Source organism: Conger conger, chromosome 6, assembly GCF_963514075.1.
Source record: "Conger conger chromosome 6, fConCon1.1, whole genome shotgun sequence".
In the NCBI taxonomy this organism is placed as follows: Eukaryota; Metazoa; Chordata; class Actinopteri; order Anguilliformes; family Congridae; genus Conger; species Conger conger.
In genome coordinates this window covers 58,972,298-58,992,989 of record NC_083765.1, presented here as the reverse complement: position 1 = coordinate 58,992,989, position 20,692 = coordinate 58,972,298, and the positions used below count along the sequence as shown (strand labels likewise).

Genomic DNA, 20,692 nt, shown 5'->3' with positions numbered 1-20,692 from the left:
AGGGGCTCCCAATTAAATGAATGTTTAGCTTCAACAAAGTTTGGCAAGTTCAGAAATCAACAAAGTTAATTGGCAAACTTTAAAAAAATGCACATTTTCAATTATTTTTGAATTCATGGAATAAAAGTTTAAAAAAATATTTTACAGTACACTAATCTCGTTGAAAAAAAATGTCTGTGTGACGATAAGGATTTTCTTAGACATACAGTGATGCAAATTTAAACTTCAAAGGTTATCTGTTTCCCTCAATTCCATAGCATGCTGAGTACTCTACAGTATCCAAAAGAAAAAAAAAAATACAATTTAGCCTGATACATTATTGGATTACAGAACTGGTAATGGTTTATGACAGATCTGTTCTCTTGCCACATTCATCCACCCCGAAATCAAGATTTGAATGAATAAGTCATTTTGTGCACCCTACTGAATATAAAGGCTAGCTGATAATAGAAGTCTGTGGTAATGTACTGTGCATCATTCAGCTGAAATGTATCAGTGGGGAACATCTCTCTGCAAAACCTTGCGATTTACCTACCGTTTTCTGAGCACAGTTACTACGAGCTATCGGGGAAAAAATGCCCAAGACCTTTCTTCGATGTGTATGCGGCACCCATGCCTGGCCTTCAGAACTTTTGATTCACAGGGAAGTTAATTGCATTTCCAGTCAGAGTTGGCTCCTCTGTTCTGGGTGCTGCCCTTTCCCTCTCTTGGCTCTGGTTAAATATTCTGCTCACTGTCTGTGGCAAAGTGCTCCTGGGATGGAAGTGTGTATGAATGACTAGCAATCAGGCCCGGGCTGTTTACCGCCCTATCTTCTGTTGTTGTGTTAATGATTGGGTCCGAGCCCCCCTCCGCTAATACTGTACCTGCCATTCCCGCCAAGTGTCCTCCGGGTCGTTAGGAAGGCTCCATGCCCGCCTCGTTAATTTTCTGAGTCGTACCGCACAGCGCTTTTGATTGGCTGCCTCTTACAGTTTCCCTGCGATGTTATGATTTTCAATGTGATTATGGCCCACTTATATTCCTGGATTTCTTCAGTATGTCCGCGTTTGCGGGTGATGTTAAAAAGGAGACCCTGTCGGTCTCATTGGGTGAGTAGCTTTCTCCGAATTATTTACACGGAAACATGAAATCGCTGGAATGCTCGTCAGAAGAAATTAGATGCCTGGCATGTGGCTGCTGCTGTTGAGTTTTTGTTATGATTTCAGTTATTCGATTTGAGTTCTCTCATTACATTACATTGCATTACATTACATTACATTACGTTACATTACATTAATGGAATTTGGCAGAGGCTCTTAGAGCGACATACAGTTGATTAGACTAAGCAGGAGATAATCCTCCCCTGGAGCAATGCAGGGCTGTGCGGATCGAACCACCGACCTTGTGGGTCCCAGTCATGTACCTTAACCACTATGCTACAGGCTGCCCCTAACTATGCTCCATAGCCTGGAGGGTTGGGGGTGTCACCAGTTTATGGGGAAAAAATATTCAATGATCTGTGTAATTTTTTTTTTGTAAATGGTAAATCGTTGCCATTTATATAGCGCCTCTATCCAACGGGCTGTTCAATTGATGCTTCTCATTCACCCATTCATACACACACTCACACCAACAGCGATTGGCAGCCATGGAAGGCAACAAACAGCTTGTCAGGAGCATTTGGGAGTTAGGTGTCTTGCTCAGGGACACTTTGACACACCCAGGGCTGGATCGAACTGGCAACTCTTTGACTGCCAGACGACTGCTCTTACCACCTGAGCCAATGCTGACCCTGTTTTTCCACATAAATAATGGTGACATTTCATTGATATTCATTAAAACAGCACAGAACAATGTAATTTTCCTGAAGATAGCCATTTAAAGTTATTCAATAGTGACTTTTTAGGAAAGAAAGAACTGTTTTGAGTTTGCTATGGAAACAAATTTGGCTTTCCTATTACATATGCTGACAGTCATTTGCCAATTCTGGTGGTGAATCAAGTCGTACATGCACATGTACTGTAATATACTGACACTACTGTAAATATAATGCATATAAATATATTATATATATAATCTTCTTCATTTGTTCTTCAGTGTGTTTAGTACCTATCATAGAGTAAACAAACACTGCCTTTTTTATTTTTAACTGTAAAATCAAATTTATAGTTGTGGAGGATTTAGTAGCTGAAAAGCGGAGTTGCTATCAGTCTATAAAAGAGACATGGGCTTGTTTGAGTTTTGCTGTCATATGCAAAGGCTTCTGTTTGAGAACAAAAATTTCATTTCGCCGTCCGTTAAATGTCAGTTTGATATGATCGCTGTGCTGGTGAACAGAATTGACAAAGGCTTATCTTTTATTTCAGATTCGTTCCTTCCTCCTTGTCCCAGCCCCCTAGTTACATCGAGCAGAAGGACAAAGGTGAGTTTTTAAGCCGCCAGTTGTGTGCTCAAAAGAGGCATGGGGATCGGAGTGAAATGTACAGACGCAGAAACCGTTGATTTTGGAGCCTTTGTGCTGTGAATTTAATTAGTTTTATTTTGCTGTGTAAGCCTCTTCAACAAAATGAGGGCTCGAGCAAGGCTTTCACTGCAGATGTATTGCATTTCTGTTATCACAAAACCAATTCAACGTGTTTTTTTGCATATGTAATATTCATTCTCACACTTCCTGTTCTACTGTCTCTTTCTCTCTTTCACTCTCTCCATCTCTTTCTATCCATCTCCGTCTGTATCTCTTACACATGCACAGACATGCTGTGTCATTGCGACACTTACACATACGCATGCACACACACAGGATATGGATTTACTTGCCAGTCTTTCTGAGCACGGGGAAGACAGTAACTATATCTTAAATTAATTTGGATGTGGTAGATTGTTCAGAAACTAAAGCGGTTATTGGGACGTCCCTAACCCTCGTGTTTTGACAGACCCAAGGCGTTCCAGTTCTAAACTATGGCTGCCAGGTTTCATTGCAGCCTTTAAAAAAATAGAGATTAGGACCAAATCACACTGTGTAGGATGGCCATTATGGCTAGATTCATGAAGAGATATCAGGATTGAGAGCCTTGGGGCTGTTTCATCCCATCATACCACACTAGCTGAATGTGTAGCGGTGTGATTTTGTGTCATAGCGAGTCATGAGAGGCATCAGTTCTCATTTAATCTCTCGGTGCCTCATTTTCCGGGACTCCATCTGTGAAGGACTGATCTCGTTTACCCTTTATGATTAAACCTATCTCCTGATGGACTCCTACCCCACCCAGCTTCAGTTAAGGAAAGACCTTCAGATACCTTTCATGTCTTTAAAAAAAAAAGGGTTTGAAATGCTCTCCAGGCATTCTGTATTTCATATTCAGTTTATCCTTTTTACCCTATCAACTTGTCATTTCGCTGTCACCGAATGAGTGCTCTGTCTCCTGAAAACATGGATTAAATTGTCTGAAGGATTTCATTTAAAACTCTGCATAGTTTTAGGCCAATGTTTAGTTCTGCTTTCTCATTTTATTGGAGGGGAGGATTGTTACTGCATTCCATTCCCCATTAGAGGGGTATCTGCTTAGCCATATGAATAACTTCCATCTTTTCAAATCTGCTGAAGTTATGAAAACAAACTCCTTTGACGACATATGAACCCACTCCCATTGTTTTTAAAAACTCCAGTTCAAGTTCAAGTTTACTGTTTCGAAAGGTGAAAGCGGTAAAAAAAGAGCAACATTTTAGCAGCTGATGCTGCTCTGCAATATGCTTCCGGAAAGGTGATGTTCATTAGCATTGCAGATGAGTCACAATGCCTATATTTTGATAAACTCTTCGCAGTTCACAGAAGTGGGCGGATTTGACAATCTTACATACTGATTGTGTCAACCTCTTACCAAGTCTCCACACAGCTGCTTATTCATACATATTTATACATATTTATGTAAATTTTTTTCTTGTTTAATTAAAGGACGCAATCCTTTGACCGAGTAGAGTCTTTTACCTGACAGTTATTGTATAGGACAAACTGGAGATTGTGTGTGTGTGTGTGTGCATGCATGCGCACTATTGGTTGCGTGTATATATGTGCATGTGTGTTGGTGCAGGGATACATGTGTGTGGGTGTGTGCAGGTGAAAGCAAATGTGTGTGCGTGGGTGTGCATGTGTCCTTGAAACTCAACAAAAGTGGTGATACATAACGTAGTTCTCGGTTTTTTTAGTTGTGGTTTGTGTTCTGTCCAGTTTTATCGCTATGGAGATGGCAGCAGGAGGAGACGAGGCAAGGTAAAGTATACTGGTGACAAAAGACTGCCTGGTGTGTAGTTTGTATTCCTGTAGGATTTCAAGATGGGCTGGAATCCAAACAAGAGCTGTTCTCTGATGGAGGTGGCGAGTGTGGTAGATAAGCGGTAGTGTGTGTTTGTGCGTTTGTGTGTGTGTGTGTGTGTGTGTGCGTGTGTGTGTGTGTGCGCGCGTGTGTGTATGTCTGTGTGTGTGTGTGTGTGTGTGCGCGCGTGTGTGTGTATGTCCGTGTGTGTGTATGTCCGTGTGTGCGTGTGTGTGTGCGTGTGTGTATGTCCGTGTGTGTGTGTGTGTGTGCGCGTGTGTGTGTATGTCCGTGTGTGTGCGTGTGTGTGTGTGTGTGTGTGCGTGTGTGTGTGTATGTCCGTGTGTGTGCGCGTGTGTGTATGTGTGTGTGTGCGCGTGTGTGTGTATGTGTGTTCATGAACTTGAACAAAAGCTTGGAGCTCCTCCCAGTACCTGATATAAACTATGATTTCCCCTTGACTGTTTTAGAACCAGTGTTGTTATAATGCAATTTCAATTATTTAAAGGCAGACGGTAAACTCTTGGGTATTATTTATTCCATTCAATTTGATATTCTTCAATGTCAGTGGTGAGATAATTACATGCATATTTTCTTCTTGTTGAAAGCGCATCGTATTTATGTTTTTCTTTCAAGCTGTGATTTTTTGCATGAATAAGTAGTGTACCACTACTGATAATTCTATTATTACTGTTGGGAGGGGAAAAAATGTATAATTAAAAAACTTGTGTTATGCTTCGGCGACATTTCATAAATTATTACAGCTGTACTGAGCATGGATTTATGAAGTTATGATAGCTTTTACTCAAAATGCACCCTGCTCTTGGAACATGCTGCAAAAAAAGAATCCTGTGACTTTGGCTGAATCCAAAACTTTGGTTCAAATCAATGAAACAGCATGAAAGTGACGTTCCGGGTAAAATAAAGAATAAATCAAAAAATGTTTGAATCGCATCAAAATTTTGGAGCTACAAGCCACACAAGGCAAGGCTCATATGTTCTGATGTTGTTTGTGCACCATGCATTCCCTCTCAAGGTTGGCAAAGTTTTATTGAAAGAAGCTGTTTTTCTAAATTGCACTGAAGAAGACCATACATCTAGTGTATGGATCTAGTACATGGATTCTAGTACACTCAGCCCTAAGGCATGGCAGGGATCTGACAGGATATAATTCTCTCCAGTAGAATTACTGGAGTTGGATCCTCTGTGTTTCCATAAAGTTTCAAAACCCTGCCAATTTTCACAGCCCCATATTAACCTCATCATTACAGTTTAAACATATGCCACTGCATTGTACTCATGCAAAGTTGCTGGAAGTCAAATTTCAGGGTTTATTCCATTGCAGTTCCTCCCACTGCAGTTATCTAATATTTGTACATACATACATGTGTGTGTGACAATGTACATTGTCGTGAGCCACGGACCCCTTGCCGAGCTCAGACCTCACGTTCCCACGAGCAGTACCTCACCCTGAGGTGTCTCGGGGACGAACTCAAGTACTCCGAGCGTCCTGGAGCCCTGGTAAGTTCTACTGAACTTCCAGCCCAGTCTCGAAGTGAAGGGTGTGATGCAAATCTGGTAATCGATGTCCTGTATTCAATGTATTCCTCTAAAGACTCTTTATCACATATGATTATAGTAAGATATACTTTATTATAATCAATCAAAAGAATAGAGTTATACAGATTACAGTGTACATATCATCTTTTGCAGTTTGCTAATCACATGCAAGTTACATATACCCCTCTAGCTCTTTCTAAATTACCTTTCCACCATGATGTTTAAAACTCAAGGTACACCCCTCAAATATCCATCATCCTCTTTGGCCTTTACCTTATCTTATGGCTCCCCCTTCACGGAGATAAAAGCTACCGAACTTCCATTAATACAATGGGTACGAACACCCCTAAAGTCTACTACTTATTTATATTGTATATAGTATCTTAATGAGAAATAAAAAACATAAAAATAAAAGGAAACTTATAATGTATTACTTCTATGTATTACTTTTCCTACTTCTACAAGTAATATAGATTATAATTACCACCCATGCCTTAAATATAGCCAGCTCGTTTTCTGTGGGATTTGATCCCTCCTCCTTGCTGTTGATGAGCTCTTTGAACAGCTGCATTGGTTTGGGAATCTGGGGCAGGATCAGGACCCAGACTTTCGAAAGATGTGACTTTGCACTTCGTATTTCTCCTGCCTGTTGTATGGGATGTGCACTGGTATGTCTTCGAACACGTCGGGGGTTTTGCAGTGCAGCCGCAGCATATGCCTCTCCTCACTGACACTGAGGTTAGGGGGGGAGGCTTCAGGTTCTTGCGTGGGTCCAGCAGGAAGGTAGCGTGGAGGAACCCCGCGTCCCGTCTGTTGGCCTCCAGGTGCTGTTCACGGCTCCAAGCATGTCGTAAAAGCCCTTTAACTCTTTCACCAGCTTTTCTGTATGATGAGGGATGCGCATGAACACCTCTTCGACATCAGTCCCGCTGCCACAACTCTTGGGCTAAGTCCGCACCGCGTACATCACTCTGTTCTCCATATCCAGCTCCCTCTGCCCGCCACTCCAGCTTGACTACAGCTGTCCTGCGTTGCTCTCTCTTCAACAGCTCGTAGATATCTTCTGAAGCAAAATTCTAAGATCCCACTCTAAGGTCTAAAAGCTTATTCCTTATATATCTTTTTTGCATACAAAAGTGTACCTTTTTTGATAAGAAATGTCCCCAATATTTCAAGCGGGAAGACATTTATCTCTTATGTAACTTGTTTTTTAATGATCATATTAATTATTTCTGTTTTTCCAATTGTCATTTTCTCATACCTCAAAAGAAATTTCCCCAATATTTTATGTCATGTGCCCCTCCAGTTTGGGAATTTCCACCATCTTAATATACGAGTGGAAAAACACTAGCTCTTATGTAATTTTTTTTAATGAACCTATTCATCACTGGTATTTGTCTCCCTGTCATAATCTCTCCTTGGACTCTCTCCAAACTTTGACTTCATACAAGCCAGAAGTTAGTGCCCTCCAACATCTCAACACACTCTTCAGGTGCCCCTCTCCACGGCGCCTTAAGGGATCTACAAAGGACATCCAGCCAATGGCTGAGTGTAAATCATCCCCCAACTCCTTCTACAGTCAGTCCTTTGAATCTATCCGATAAATTATTTGTGCTATAATCAGGAAGGCCCTTAAAGCCTCTTAATCTTCTTTCGGTATTGACATCCCTTCCGTTTTCCTTATTTATTTATTTATTTATTTGTTTTAGCCAGGCATTGTGCCCCTCCCCTGTAGGGTTGGGGTATTCTCAGTCAGAACTTTAACCTTGCTCCTTAAAACCCTAAATCTAAGTCCCCCGACTTCAGACTCCTCTACTGACAAGTATGGCTGCTCATTCTCTGAACCACATATTTTTCTTCTTACGGGCGTTCTTACTACCACCTCGATGGCGTGTGCGAGGGGTTAACAATGCATTCCTTCCTAACCCATCCCCCGTCAATCTCGCATCAGGGGGGCCTAGGGCCGGGTCCTCGACAACATGTTCACAGTAAAATGTGCAGTCTTATATCATTTCATATGGTCTCCATTTGCTCATTGTATCATCTGTACTCTTAGAGTAGATGTAATGCAGGATATTTTACTGTGTTGCGTATGTATAATGTGGTGTTGAGGGTGTTTCATTTGTTTAGTACTTGGACAGCATGATGGTTGGTTTGAGAATGAGAAATATGAGAATGAGAAATTGAGTGAAATCGAGTTCTCTTTGTTGAGAAATACATGTCATTGAGTGTTACTGTTAAGACATTTTAAAATTACTATTTATCTTTATATATTATAATAAATATAATCAAAATTCAGGATAAGCTCTAATGAACACAAAGCCAGCATTTTATAGTTAAGATGATGGTTGGGTTGTTCTTATACATGTTTGTATAAGACTTCATTAATCCAGAACATGGATAAAATGGAACCATAAACCTTAGATATTTGCAAATGCCTGTTGATTCTTGGGTTTCATCCACATACAGTCTATGAATGGTTCACAAGTAGAGCCGTAATCACAACACTAACATTCATCTGATTCTTCCTGTTGCCCTGAAAAGATGGGGCCTCGTTCACAAACTTTTTAAATTCCGACATTCATTTCAATGTGAGATTCTCAAAACACACGCAGACCTGTGTTTTTGTGTGGATCCCAGGTGTATGAGAAGATGAATGCTAATTGTTTGTAAATTGGATGTGCATGCCTGTTCTTGTTGATTAGCATAAGGAAGAACCCCGGCAGTCCTATAAACGGCATGCCCATTTCAGGGACGTGTGCAAACATCAGCAATTCATCACTCTCCTCAGTGTGTAATGTATCTGCACGGTCCCTAAGGACACGCTTTCTCCCCGAGGCATGATTAGTCATGCAGTCCTAAGGCAGCAAAGATGCCACTGCTACAGTACGTGTTGGGTTTGGCTGCACACTTGTGTGTCTTTATATATCCTCATCAATCATCAATCACTATTTCCGATAAACAAAACGTATTTCATGTAATTCCAAGAATGTGATTATTATGAACTAAGATGAAAACTAAGTGTGAATAAACATTATCGTAACTGAAATAATAATAAAAATGTGTTTTAAAAAAATGTTTATAAAACAAAACTAAAGTTATTTTAGTTGCTGTTGAAGCAATAGCCTATTTAATATTCATATTTTAATTATACCTTTACAACATTGCTTCATATGAGGTCTGTAACTATTTAATTTGAATTTGCACAAATAATGAACTATTCTATAAGGGTAGCAACCTCCATACCAAAGATGCCATGTTTCAAAATGATTTTGATCGTACCAAACAACAAATTCAGATAAGAAATAACGATGATTGCTAAAATGTTTGTGGAAATGTTTGTAAGCACATCTACAATCGCGTATGATCATACATACTTCACACACCCATTGTATCCACATGAATGAGACCCTTAATGAATCAGCTGTAATCAATTTCCAAGGCAAATTGTGTTTCCCCTTGCCTTGCCTGTGATTTTAGTCTGATGTATTGAGGTCAGAGAAGACTCAGACAGAAGCGAACACATTGTGCTAAGAACATTAATGAGAAGGACAGGGAATGGATTGCTTTCTTGACTATTTTTTCCTTCAAACAGTCTCAGACTGGTCACAGACTGCAGCTCTAATTTCTTTATCGAGACACGGATAATGGTATGATTTCTAACAGGCAGGAGAAGAGAGAGCGTTACAAATGATCGCTGAAAGACTGCATTTCTGTTCGTAATGTCCTTGTTTTTGTTAAGTCTGTTTGTTAGCCAATGGAAAAAACAAACCAATTATAAAATACATGGCTTGGTTGGCTGAATGTCCCACTAATGTTCCACTTTGTTTTATGCACCGTTCCTTTTGTTTAATTCAATTCCAAGTCCAGACAACACAACCATATCACAAAAGTTTAGATTTTATTGAGTTATTGAGTAAGTACCTTTGTGGTTCTTACTGTGCTAATTCTGCACACACATTAGTGAAAGCTCGTCCATTGCCCTTAAGTTTTTGCGTCCAAAGAAAGAAGGAATAGAACCTGAATGAGCATTCAAATCTATTTCTCAACTTCTGGTTGACTTACAGTGTTACATTTTGAAAGCAAGTAGGCCAGGTTTTAGGAATGGTTGTGCAAGAAACAAATAAATGATATGCATACTAATTTATTGCCCAACAGTTTACCATTAATTACATTTAGTGAGAGAGGTGACAAGCCCTCATTTTAGGAGAGGGAAGTGGGACCTGTTTGAAATGAGATACAGTATTTCTGCACTGTTATGATTGAGTTCAAAATACCCAGAAACATGTTTTGTACTCTAAATGCATTTATGTCATCAGAAATGTGTTCTTTAATAACGTCTTTGAACTTTTTATTTATTTACTTTTTTTACTTTTTTAACAAACGTTTTGCTCTCTGCACTGTGTTGCTCTGAAAAAATAAATATAAATACAAACATATAAATGAGAAATATACATGTCATTGAGTGTTACTGTTAGTAAATATGTATTATAATCTTTCAAAATTCAGGATAAGCTCTGATGAACACACATCCAGCATCTTGTAGTTAAGGAGACATAGATTGCCTGCTTGAGTTGTTCATCAAATGCAAATTTCATTTTAATGCACCGAGCAACAGCCCAGTGGAAAGTGATGGATGGGAGTGTTCTGACCCAGTTACCAGATGACTGACTGTTCAGGTTTGTTGGTTTTCTGAGAAGTCATTTTACTACGTTACATGGTTCATGGCATCGATGGAACTCAACAAGAGAGTGAGGGGAAATGTTGAAAAAATATGACAGATGTGATAGAGCAAACATACCAATTTTTTATTTTTTTATTTTAAGTAAAGTGGGAAGTCCTCCCTCCTTATGTATATTTACACGTTATTCAACCGGGGAGAAAGCAGAGAGAGTGGGATAGGATAACAGTACCGAGAGTATCATGGCGGACCAACCCCCAGGCACAGAGGTGGGGATTCTATATGTGTTTGAGAGCAAGCAGTTAAAACTGGATTTTTTGGAGCTAATTTCCTAATGTTGAGAGACCGTGCTCACTAGTGCCACTGCGATTGGCTCCAGTGTAGGTCGTTTGGACCCGTTTTCAATCTAAAGCCAATGGTAAAATTGCGGTCAAAATACATAGTCAAACATTTTTTCCCACAAGAACATTTAGTCACAAACAGTTTTTTCTTCAGCTAATGTCTCCCCGTGATGATTTTCCAAGTTTTTGTCTTGTTAGGACAATACAGCAATACTAATAACAGGCATTTGAACAAATCAGGGACAGATTATGTCAGTCTCACACGCTTTGCGGAGGAGCCACACACCAAATTGTACAAAATGGCGGCGCCGGTAAACTTGAGTTCTGCAGCTTCAAAATGCTTTTCCCTAGCCCATGGATAGTCAGTGGATGACGTAACAGGCACTTTGTCCATATTTTTTATACAGTCTGTAGTTGAGATTTAGCTGTCCTGCAGACTGTATCAGATACTGCTTACTGCTTAAGTTAAAGAGATGTGAACGGGGTGAAACAGGCAGAAGATATAGGGCATTCATCATTACCCTTCACATCTTTCTGAAGTATCTTGTGACAAAATGAGCACAGTGAATGTATTATTTATATATCATGTATTATTAATATGCTGGTATTTACGACAAAAAATAAACCTGGATGTCATTGAAGTGTAAAACAGTGGGAATATATACATGAGAATTCCCTAACTCCACTGGGGTGTGTTATGTTAATGGAACCAGCAAATGGTGAGACTTTGAGATCAAGCACTTCAAAAAAATCTTTTTGGAAATCATATCCATAAGAGCTTTAGGGAATGGTGATATGTGTTTTAAGATCTTTAAAATCTGGTTGTCCAGGTACATATCATCACAAATAACATATATGTAAGCTTTAGCCCAGAGACATTGACTGCAAACATAGTGTTTGTCTTATACTTGATTGATTGGAATGCAATTTAGGGCTCATTATTTGCTGAGAGCATACTACACTGGTACATTGTACACCCTATGTACTTAAAGTGATTGAATGTTTTCATATAATTGTGCTTTGTGTATGACTTATTTCCACTTCAAAGAATATTTACTGGTGCGCCTGGACTTCAAAGCAGAATGTGGAAGTATTAGTTCACATCTTTCGTTCTGCAATCATGTTATAGCTTTGTGCATCTAATGCTGTTAATTACGCCCCAGATTTATTTAAATGTTCAAATTTGTGGCTGATGGATTTTTTTAGCACCTGGGAACCGGGAATGCTTTGAGTAAAATCCCTGCGCATTAATTTGTCCTGTTGTTCGAGGCCATGATTGCATTCCTTTATCTGAACCTCTCGGGGACTTTGATAGAGAAACAGAAAAGGCAAAATTGATTCGTTACAGACCTGTAATTAAAGTAAAATAGTTGTGTGCAAAGTGACCCGTTGTCCCTCTCTTTAATCCCATTTAAATGTACTTTTTAAATGCAATCAATTAGGTGTTTTATTTAACCCCAGTAATTGTTTCCGGTATTGCCTTAATCTCAGAAACCGTACAGAAAGGTAAACACAGACTTTCTCCTCTCCCTGCTTCAGTAACGGTGGGGAAATCTGCCAGGAAAACAAATCTCCCGTCTGAAAGCTGAAGAAAGTTCTGTTTCAGCCAAAGCCATTTTTATTCCAGCAAGTTCAACCGTATTGCAGAGGATGACATTTAGCGGTATTATTTTTCCATATTATAGTGACAGTTCGCCAATACTTACGTTGTTGGGAAAAAAAGTTCTTAAATAGAATGAAAGTACATATTGGCAAACTGTCTTCGGCTTCTGTTCTCATCTTATCTGTACAACAGGGACAGTATTGCTGACGACTGAGGGCTTGTTCTTTTTCATTTTTAAATTGTTCTTTTATATTTATTTTGGCCTGCAAACTGCAGTGGCTAATCTTTGGATACAGACAACAGCACAAATCATTGGAGGATACCTATACAGTATTTGCGAGTTGGTTTTGTAATGAAAGACGAAATGCTTTCATTAATAAACAATAGATCACAATGATGGTGTGTGCAGCCCAGTGTGTCGTCTGGATGGTGGGAAAGTTTCTGCGTTTACAAAATATCAGTTGTAGTGCTTCAGAAATTCATTTCAGGATTGCAGTGTTAACACAGAAAATGTCTTGGAGTAGCACAATACAACAGTTATAATGTGACTTTTTGGGGGTGGGGGGTGGGGGGGGGGGGGGGGGGGATTACAGTGCACAAGAGAACATCTTTTGAAACCCATTCAGCCAACTGCTCCTTTCAGACTGCAGTCCAGCAGCTAAGCCACTGCCACAACTGTACCATAGGACTGTATGACTGGCACAGCTGATGCAGGCAGATTAGAGCCAAGCAAACTACTGGAAGTGTGGCCCTTGAGAGGCTAGGCACACCCTCCTAACTTATAGTCTCCCGCCCTGGATGACACTCAAATATGCATCTTTCCCATGGGCCTCCTGCTCAAAGTCAACACTGGCTTGTTCCTGGATTCATTCCTGGAATCGTGGGGTGTGAGTTTGTTTTCAGACTCATACTAAAGTTAACTTTGGGCTCTGCTCAAAAACTCTGTTCATACTTTATCAAGCAATTACGCTTTAGCCTGTATTTATAATTGGAATTTGTGCTTAATTCTCCATTAACCTAAAGAAAAATATTTGATTGAACAAACCAATCATACATAAAGTAGAAGCGCATTATCTGGTTGACTTGTAAAATGCTTGGCTCATCCAACCAAGCTGTGGGATTTATTTAGAAAATCACCCTTACAAAGCTGTTTTTTAAATTGCACAGACTGATCGTTATTGATAGTACACAGATTGACAATTTCACAGCTACAAAATGGCACCCAGGAAAGAAGGCGAGCATTGCTTAACCTGACACGTCCCATGCCATACTGAAACCGACAGCATGCCGCAAATTCTCACAGTTTCTCGCTCTCAAGTAGGAGGAAAGATGTTCTGTTCCTCTACTTTGAGCGGCTATATCGCGAATGCATCTGTTTTTTCTTTAATTGAGCAGAGACTCGGTCTCGGGCGCCAGTAATACACTGCCATGTTGAGAGTGAATATAAATTACCATCTGCCCCCATTGCTGTGTCCATCTGCTTCGGCATTCCACCACACTCCCACGTCAGGTCGCCTAACCCGACTTCTGATGTTCGGCACCGGCAGAGCGGAATCTCAGCAGTGACACTGGTGCCGCTTATCACTGAAGTAAATAACCGAGCAGCGTGTGTGTGCGTGTGCGTGTGTGTGTGCGCGTGTGTGTGCGCGTGTGTGTGCTTGTGTGCGTGTGTGTGCGTGTGTGTGTGCGTGTGTGTGTGTGTGCGTGTGTGTGAGTGTGTGTGTGCGCGTGTGTGTGCTTGTGTGCGTGTGTGCGTGTGTGAGTGTGTGTGCGTGTGTGTGCGTGTGTGCGTGTATGTGCGTGTGTGCGTGTGTGTGCGTGTGTGCGTGTTGGTGCGTGTGTGTGCGTGTCTGTGAGTGTGTGTGCGTGTGTGTGCGTGTGCGTGTGTGCGTGTGTGTGTGCGTGTGTGTATGCCTGTTTGCGTGTGTGTGAGTGTGTGTGCATGTGTGTGCGTGTGTGTGCGTGCGTGTGTGCGTGTGTGTGTGCGTGTGTGCACATGTGTGCGCGTGTGTGCGTGTGTGTGCGTGTGTGCGTGTGTGTGTGTGTGCGTGTGTGTATGCCTGTTTGTGTGTGTGTGTGCGTGTGTGTGTGTGTGTGCGTGTGTGTATGCCTGTTTGTGTGTGTGTGCGTGTGTGTGCGTGTGTGCGTGTGTGCGTGTGTGTGTGTGTGTGCGTGTGTGTGAGTGTGTGTGAGTGTGTGTGCATGTGTGTGCGTGTGTGTGCGTGCGTGTGCGTGTGTGAGTGTGTGAGTGTGTGTGCGTGTGTGCGTGTGTGTATGCCTGTTTGCGTGTGTGTGAGTGTGTATGTGTGTGTATGTGGGTGTATGTTAGTGTGTGTTTGCATGTGTATGCATGTGCATGTGTGTGTGCGTATGTGTGTGTGTGTGTGTGTGCGTGCCTGTGCTATACAGAGAGCTCCATAATATTTGGGACAAAGACATTTTTTTCTTGATTTGACCCTGTATGCCACAATTGAAGTTGCAGTTAATGTGTAGGTTCTCATATTTTATGAAAGTGTTATTATACATTTTGTGTTTCGCCATGTACAAATTACAGCACTTTTCATACATAGTCCGCCATTTAATATTTGGCACAAATGCCTGTAGCTTCACAGGTGTTTCAGAGTGTTTCAAAGTGTGTTCAATTGCTACTTTAGTGCAGGTATGAGGGAGCTATCTAGTCTTGATTCTAGGCTTTGATTGGTTTTGGAGTCTGTTATTGCTGTTCATCAGCATTAGCAGCAGACTTGTGCCGAATAAAGTGTTGGAAGCCATTATGAGGCACAAAAACAGCGTCAGTCGTAGGCCAAACCTTAGGCTTACTGAAATCAGCCGCTTGGAACATCATTAAGAAGAAAGAGAGCGTCAGTATCAAGATTCAGTATCAAGAGCAATTTAAAACAGCGGGCTATCAGGATGATATAGGATTACAAGAGATTTTTGAGCATATGACTGCTGATACCAGCCTCATATGCAATTAAACATTTCTGATCCTGTCTTTGGCAAAAGCAAGGTTTGTCAATGTGTGAATTAAATGACTTACTGTGTTCTGATTCCTGTTTAGCAGTACCATGTAACAACATATGAGGATTCAGTTTCAAGTTCAGTGGGGTACTGTATTTATGTGTTTATTTATCTACTTATTTTTGTCAGGGGTCATTGGGTCCCTCTGTTATCGTATTCAATAATATTTCCTCACATATGTATGCACATAGAGCATGTGTGTGTGTGTGTCTGCGGTCACATGAACAAGCATACACATGCCCAGGCGCACGCATATTCACGCAGACAATTAACCATATTTAAAATATTTTCCCTGAAAATGACCATAAAATGGTAATATTCTTCGGTGAACTATTCCTTTTATCATGTTTGGGAGAATCAAATAAGAGGTTTGTACTTCTGTACGTGCAGTATGTGACATGTGTATGTGTTTGTGTGTGTGCAATTGCGTGCACTTGTGTGTATGCATTCTTGCAAATACTATATGTTTGTTTGGGTTTGCTATGTACACAGATGTGTTAGGGACAATCAGCGGTACAGATCCAGGGTTAATGGAGTTGGTTAATAGTTTTAGTGTGGGCTTTCTCTTTTTAGTTCATTATTTTCTCCCTGTGATCGTTAAGTACCTTATTGGAAATCCTTCCGAATACCAGCTATTGTAGGCTGTGATAACAACTTTCAGATGTACACCAATTCCACATTCCTGGATGTGTAGCCATTGTGTTTTATTTTGAAAATAATATGTTATGTTAGCTGAAAAAGTGTAATGATAGCTATACTTCACTGCTTAACCATGGGAAAAAGATAAAGATCTGCAGAAAGAATGTCAAGCATTACAGTGAAAGAATATCCTTCCTAGCACATTGTTACAGTGAAAAGCTTTACCCTCTGTAATTGGTCTGGGTTTTGTATTGTATGGTGTTTTTACCGTGATTACCAAGCAGCATCAGTCACGCACACACACCATGCAATCTTTGGCTCCAGGTAGGGCTGTCAACCTCCAGCATATGAGCACTGGCTACAGGTCTATTTTTACATTACTATATAGCCAGATATAGCCGTTTTTCTTTTTCATTTCTTTTCAATGGTGACTCAGTGACAGCCTGTTAACCAACTCTAATGTGTGGACAGCTGTACTGCACAGTTTTTGTAAAACTTTCTTTCCAGGCCACATACTGATTGTGGGTGGCTGTTTGTATCCCAGGATGAAAATCTGCTTGATCCACAATTAATTCATTCATTCATTCCCATTTTAGATTTCCAAAATGATTCTCCAGTTTTCATGGAAAAGTTTTTTTTGCCAAATGTAATGATTTCTTTCTTTAATAAAAAAATAGCAGTGTAATTAAGAAGTTAGAAGACCGTAAGAAGAACATAAGAAGAACAGTCATCCTCTAATATGAAAAGTGAAACTTGTTTGGTTACTTTTGCTACTTTTAATAGATTCACTGCTGCCTGCCTGAACTCAAAGACTTACATTTGTAATGGAAGAAAATTATTTTTATTTTGGTTTTTTTTCAGACGTTTGATCCTTGATGGAGCTAACTCCAGGTTTTTGCAGACATTTATAAGAACTCATCTCTTGGAGAATGACGGTTCAGATTGAGCATGTCAAGTTTGTGGTTTCTTTGAAAGGAAAAAAATTATATAGAGCAGCACAATGACAGGGAGCTTTCAATGGCTGATGGACTGGTTTGGAATGCATTTTCTGTGTACTATCTTTACCCTGGGGCATTTTGAGACTTTAGGACTGTAAGTTTTAGAAAACAGTATTTCTTTCTCACGTCAGTGACTTGACACATAGGCTCAATCCCTTTCTTTCTATTTTCCCACTGGTCTGCTGAATGTGGAAGGATGCATCACTTATGTACAGTAACTGGAGATTTCAGATCTCTTTGAATGTTCTTATCCCCCTGGGCCATACTTCTTTATACTGTTATTCCTTTCCTATTCCTGTTTAATCAGAAGTAAACTTTGCTCCTTGGTTCACTTTGGTTCAACAGTTTTAATTAGTAGTGTCCCTCATAGTTACAACAGTTTTCAATTGTCTTATGTTAATAAAGAAACTTTCGGCCAAGTGTTTTATGCTTCCCTTTATATGGGGTGTCATAGAGCAGAAACTTAATTGGAACAGTCTGAATTAGCCATATTGCATCATTATTCATTGAAATCTAAATGCAATAAATGTCTATTCCATTTTTTAACCGAGTGTGTCTATTAGAAGCAGTAAAATTGTTAGCGGTAAAACATGTGCTCTACTGAATTTTGCTCCTGTAAATTGTTTTTTGTTGTATGAAGAAGTTACAGTTACTTCTGCACCATTTTAAATAACGAGTTAATCACTTTGTAGTTTGCATGCCAAGCATGGTTAAAATTTGGCTGTTTACATGAAAAAGTACCATCTGTATAAAATAAGAAAATGTGACAGAGAAGGAACTGGAAGATCTTTCAAGAGTCTATGCCTGATTAGCAGATTATGTGTGGGTGGTCAATGGCTGAAAAAGGACATTCAGACAACAAATTTCCAATATGTTCATTACTGAACATATCTCGATTCTTTAAAAATCATTTAAGTAGATAGCTGGGGAAATTGGTGAGATTCTTGTTCAATTTCAGTTCTGGAGTATGTTAACAATGTTAACAACAAAAGTCCTGTTTAGACATTCTTCAATTTAAATAAACCATGGCCGTCTGTGCTGTCTCTTGTGATCGTACATAATATACCTACTTAGCCTAGAAGCTAATCATGCAACACAATAAAATGCTTGGACTACTATATACCTTTTTTCTAGCACTCCCAAACACAGCATCATCAGAGTTAACATAACCAATAGTTACCTTGGAAAACACCTCCCAAATTATGCAGTACTTTACCTTTTGTATTTTATGAATTAACACAAACCTCAGGAAAACATACTAGGCAGGAAGTACAAGAACAGTGTATTTTCATCAGGTAAAAACATTATTATTTGCTTTAATGAATTACTTAACAATAATGAATTATTCATCACAGTTTCCTCCAACCTCATCTCTTGAGGTCTCTTGTGTTACGACCTGGACTGTAGGTTTTGTGTTTACATTCGTTTGTCTCAGCTACGTGTCTGTCTCTGATTTCTGTCCGGTTGGCTATCAGTCTGGTCATTTCTGTCTCCGGTTACTCGGTTAGAAAAAGCCACAGTTTACTGTTCACTGGTGGAGACTCACCCTTCAGGTCTTGCTCAGTACTTGTGGATTGTGATTACAGTGTTGATTTTGTTTGACCTTATTTTGTTCGACTCTGATTCTTACCTAGTTTTACTAGTTTGTTTGCTGAGTGTATTTCCTGTTTTGTTCACTTTGACTCCCGATTTTTTCCTTTGCCCTTCTAGTTTGTCTATTCTCTGGATTGTGTGTGTTTGACTCATGTGGCATTCAATTCGACCTTGACTTTCGACTAACCCCATCTATTCGCCACATAGTAAACTCCAGTCAGTCAGCATCCCAGCTGGATCAGGACATTATTTTTATGGTGTTCAGATGTCTGTTCTCAAAGCTCAGAGTTTAGCCCTTGTGTTCTGTTCACTGGACCCATTGGTATTGTTTGCCGTTCACAGTTTTTATCACTCACTATGAAATAGATCCCTCAAAAATGTCAAATCAAAAATCATTCTGAAATGACACTGGGTAACTGAGTGTGTATATGTGCATGTGTATTCCTGCACTGGATAAAACAGAACACCTCATGATGGACAAAATTTAATCTGCTGCCTGTTTGTCTGTGTTCTTGTGTCCTCTGATAGTCTTCTTCTGATCATATTGATGGATTATGGAAGTGATGGGTGTAAAGCTGTTTTGTCCCTCCCCAAATAGGCTATGTGTGTGTGTTTGTGCCTGCATGTGCCTGTGTGTGAATATGTGTGTGTGTGCTTGCATGTGTCTGTGTGTGAATCTGTGTGCATGTGTATGTGCTTGACATGCACAGAGAAACTAGGAGGTGATTTTGAAAATAAATATGTTGAGGGAATCCTTATGGACCAGGAGTAAGGGGGTGGGTGTGTCCATATGGGGTATTCAGTGTCGATGCAAATTAAGCTGGCCGTCATAAGGCTCAGAAATGAAAATCGATCAATCAGGAACATTGCAAAAAAACCTGGGCATGCCCAAGTCAACAGTGAACTGCCAAACTCAAAAGACCCAGTAGACTGAGGAAGACAACTGTAGTGGACGACCGGAGAATACACTCTCAACAGATCAAAAACACTCCTGGTTCAGGTGCAGATGTGTCCAAGTCTACCATACGTAGAAGACTACACCAGCAGGACTACAGAGGGTACACTACAAGATGCAGACCACTGATAAACCTGAAGAACAGAAAGGCGAGTTTCAGTTTGCTAAAAAGCACCTAAAAGAGTTCCTGTGGACAGATTCCATCAAACATAGTGGAGGGAGCGTTATAATTTTATAATATTTTATCTGCTCAGATAAAGCCAAATGCTTCCAAGTGTATTGAACAGCACTTCATCATGCAACAAGAAAATGACCCAAAAACATTGCTAGAGCAATGAGTGGGTTTTTGACGGCCAAAAAGTGGAAAATGCTTGAGTCAATCACTGGATATGATGAATCCAATACTGAACATGTCCCTGAAATAAGCAGGAACTGAAGATGGCTGCAGTACAGGCCTGGCAGAGCATCACCAGAGAAGATACCCAAGTGTTTGGTGATGTCTGTGCATCTCAGACTTCAAGCAATCATTGCATGTGAAGTATATATGACTAAGTATAAAAAATTTATTTTTTACTTTATTCTGCATTATGTTAAACTGTCCAATATAGTTTGATTCCTGAAAATGGGGGGACTACTCTATGTACAAAAGGTTCGATATGGATGAAAATACCTTCAAATTAAAGCTGACAGTCTGCACTCCAACCTCATTGTCACCCTTTTCATTGTATCTTTTCAAACTCAAAAGTGCTAGAGTACAGAACCAAAATATCTCTGCTCACTGTTTGTGCCGAGGTGTATGCATGCGTGTACATGTGTGTGCAGAGGTGTATGCATGCGTGTGCATGTGTGTGCAGAGGTGTATGCATGCGTGTGCATGTGTGTGCAGAGGTGTATGCATGCGTGTGCATGTGTGTGCAGAGGTGTATGCATGCGTGTGCATGTGTGTGTCGAGGTGTATGCATGCGTGTACATGTGTGTGCAGAGGTGTATGCATGCGTGTGCATGTGTG

General features: G+C 40.2%; 1 protein-coding gene across 4 annotated transcripts in view; it reads left to right on the top strand.

Annotated features, from left to right (window-relative positions):
* large2 (LARGE xylosyl- and glucuronyltransferase 2) overlaps positions 1–20,692 on the top strand; it is a 178,778-nt gene that overhangs the window by 93,478 nt on the left and 64,608 nt on the right. For all 4 annotated transcript variants that reach the window (XM_061245633.1, XM_061245634.1, XM_061245632.1 and 1 more), the window contains one exon: positions 2,349–2,404. The gene's annotated coding sequence lies outside the window, so the exon portion shown is untranslated. The remainder of the gene's footprint in view (positions 1–2,348; positions 2,405–20,692) is intronic.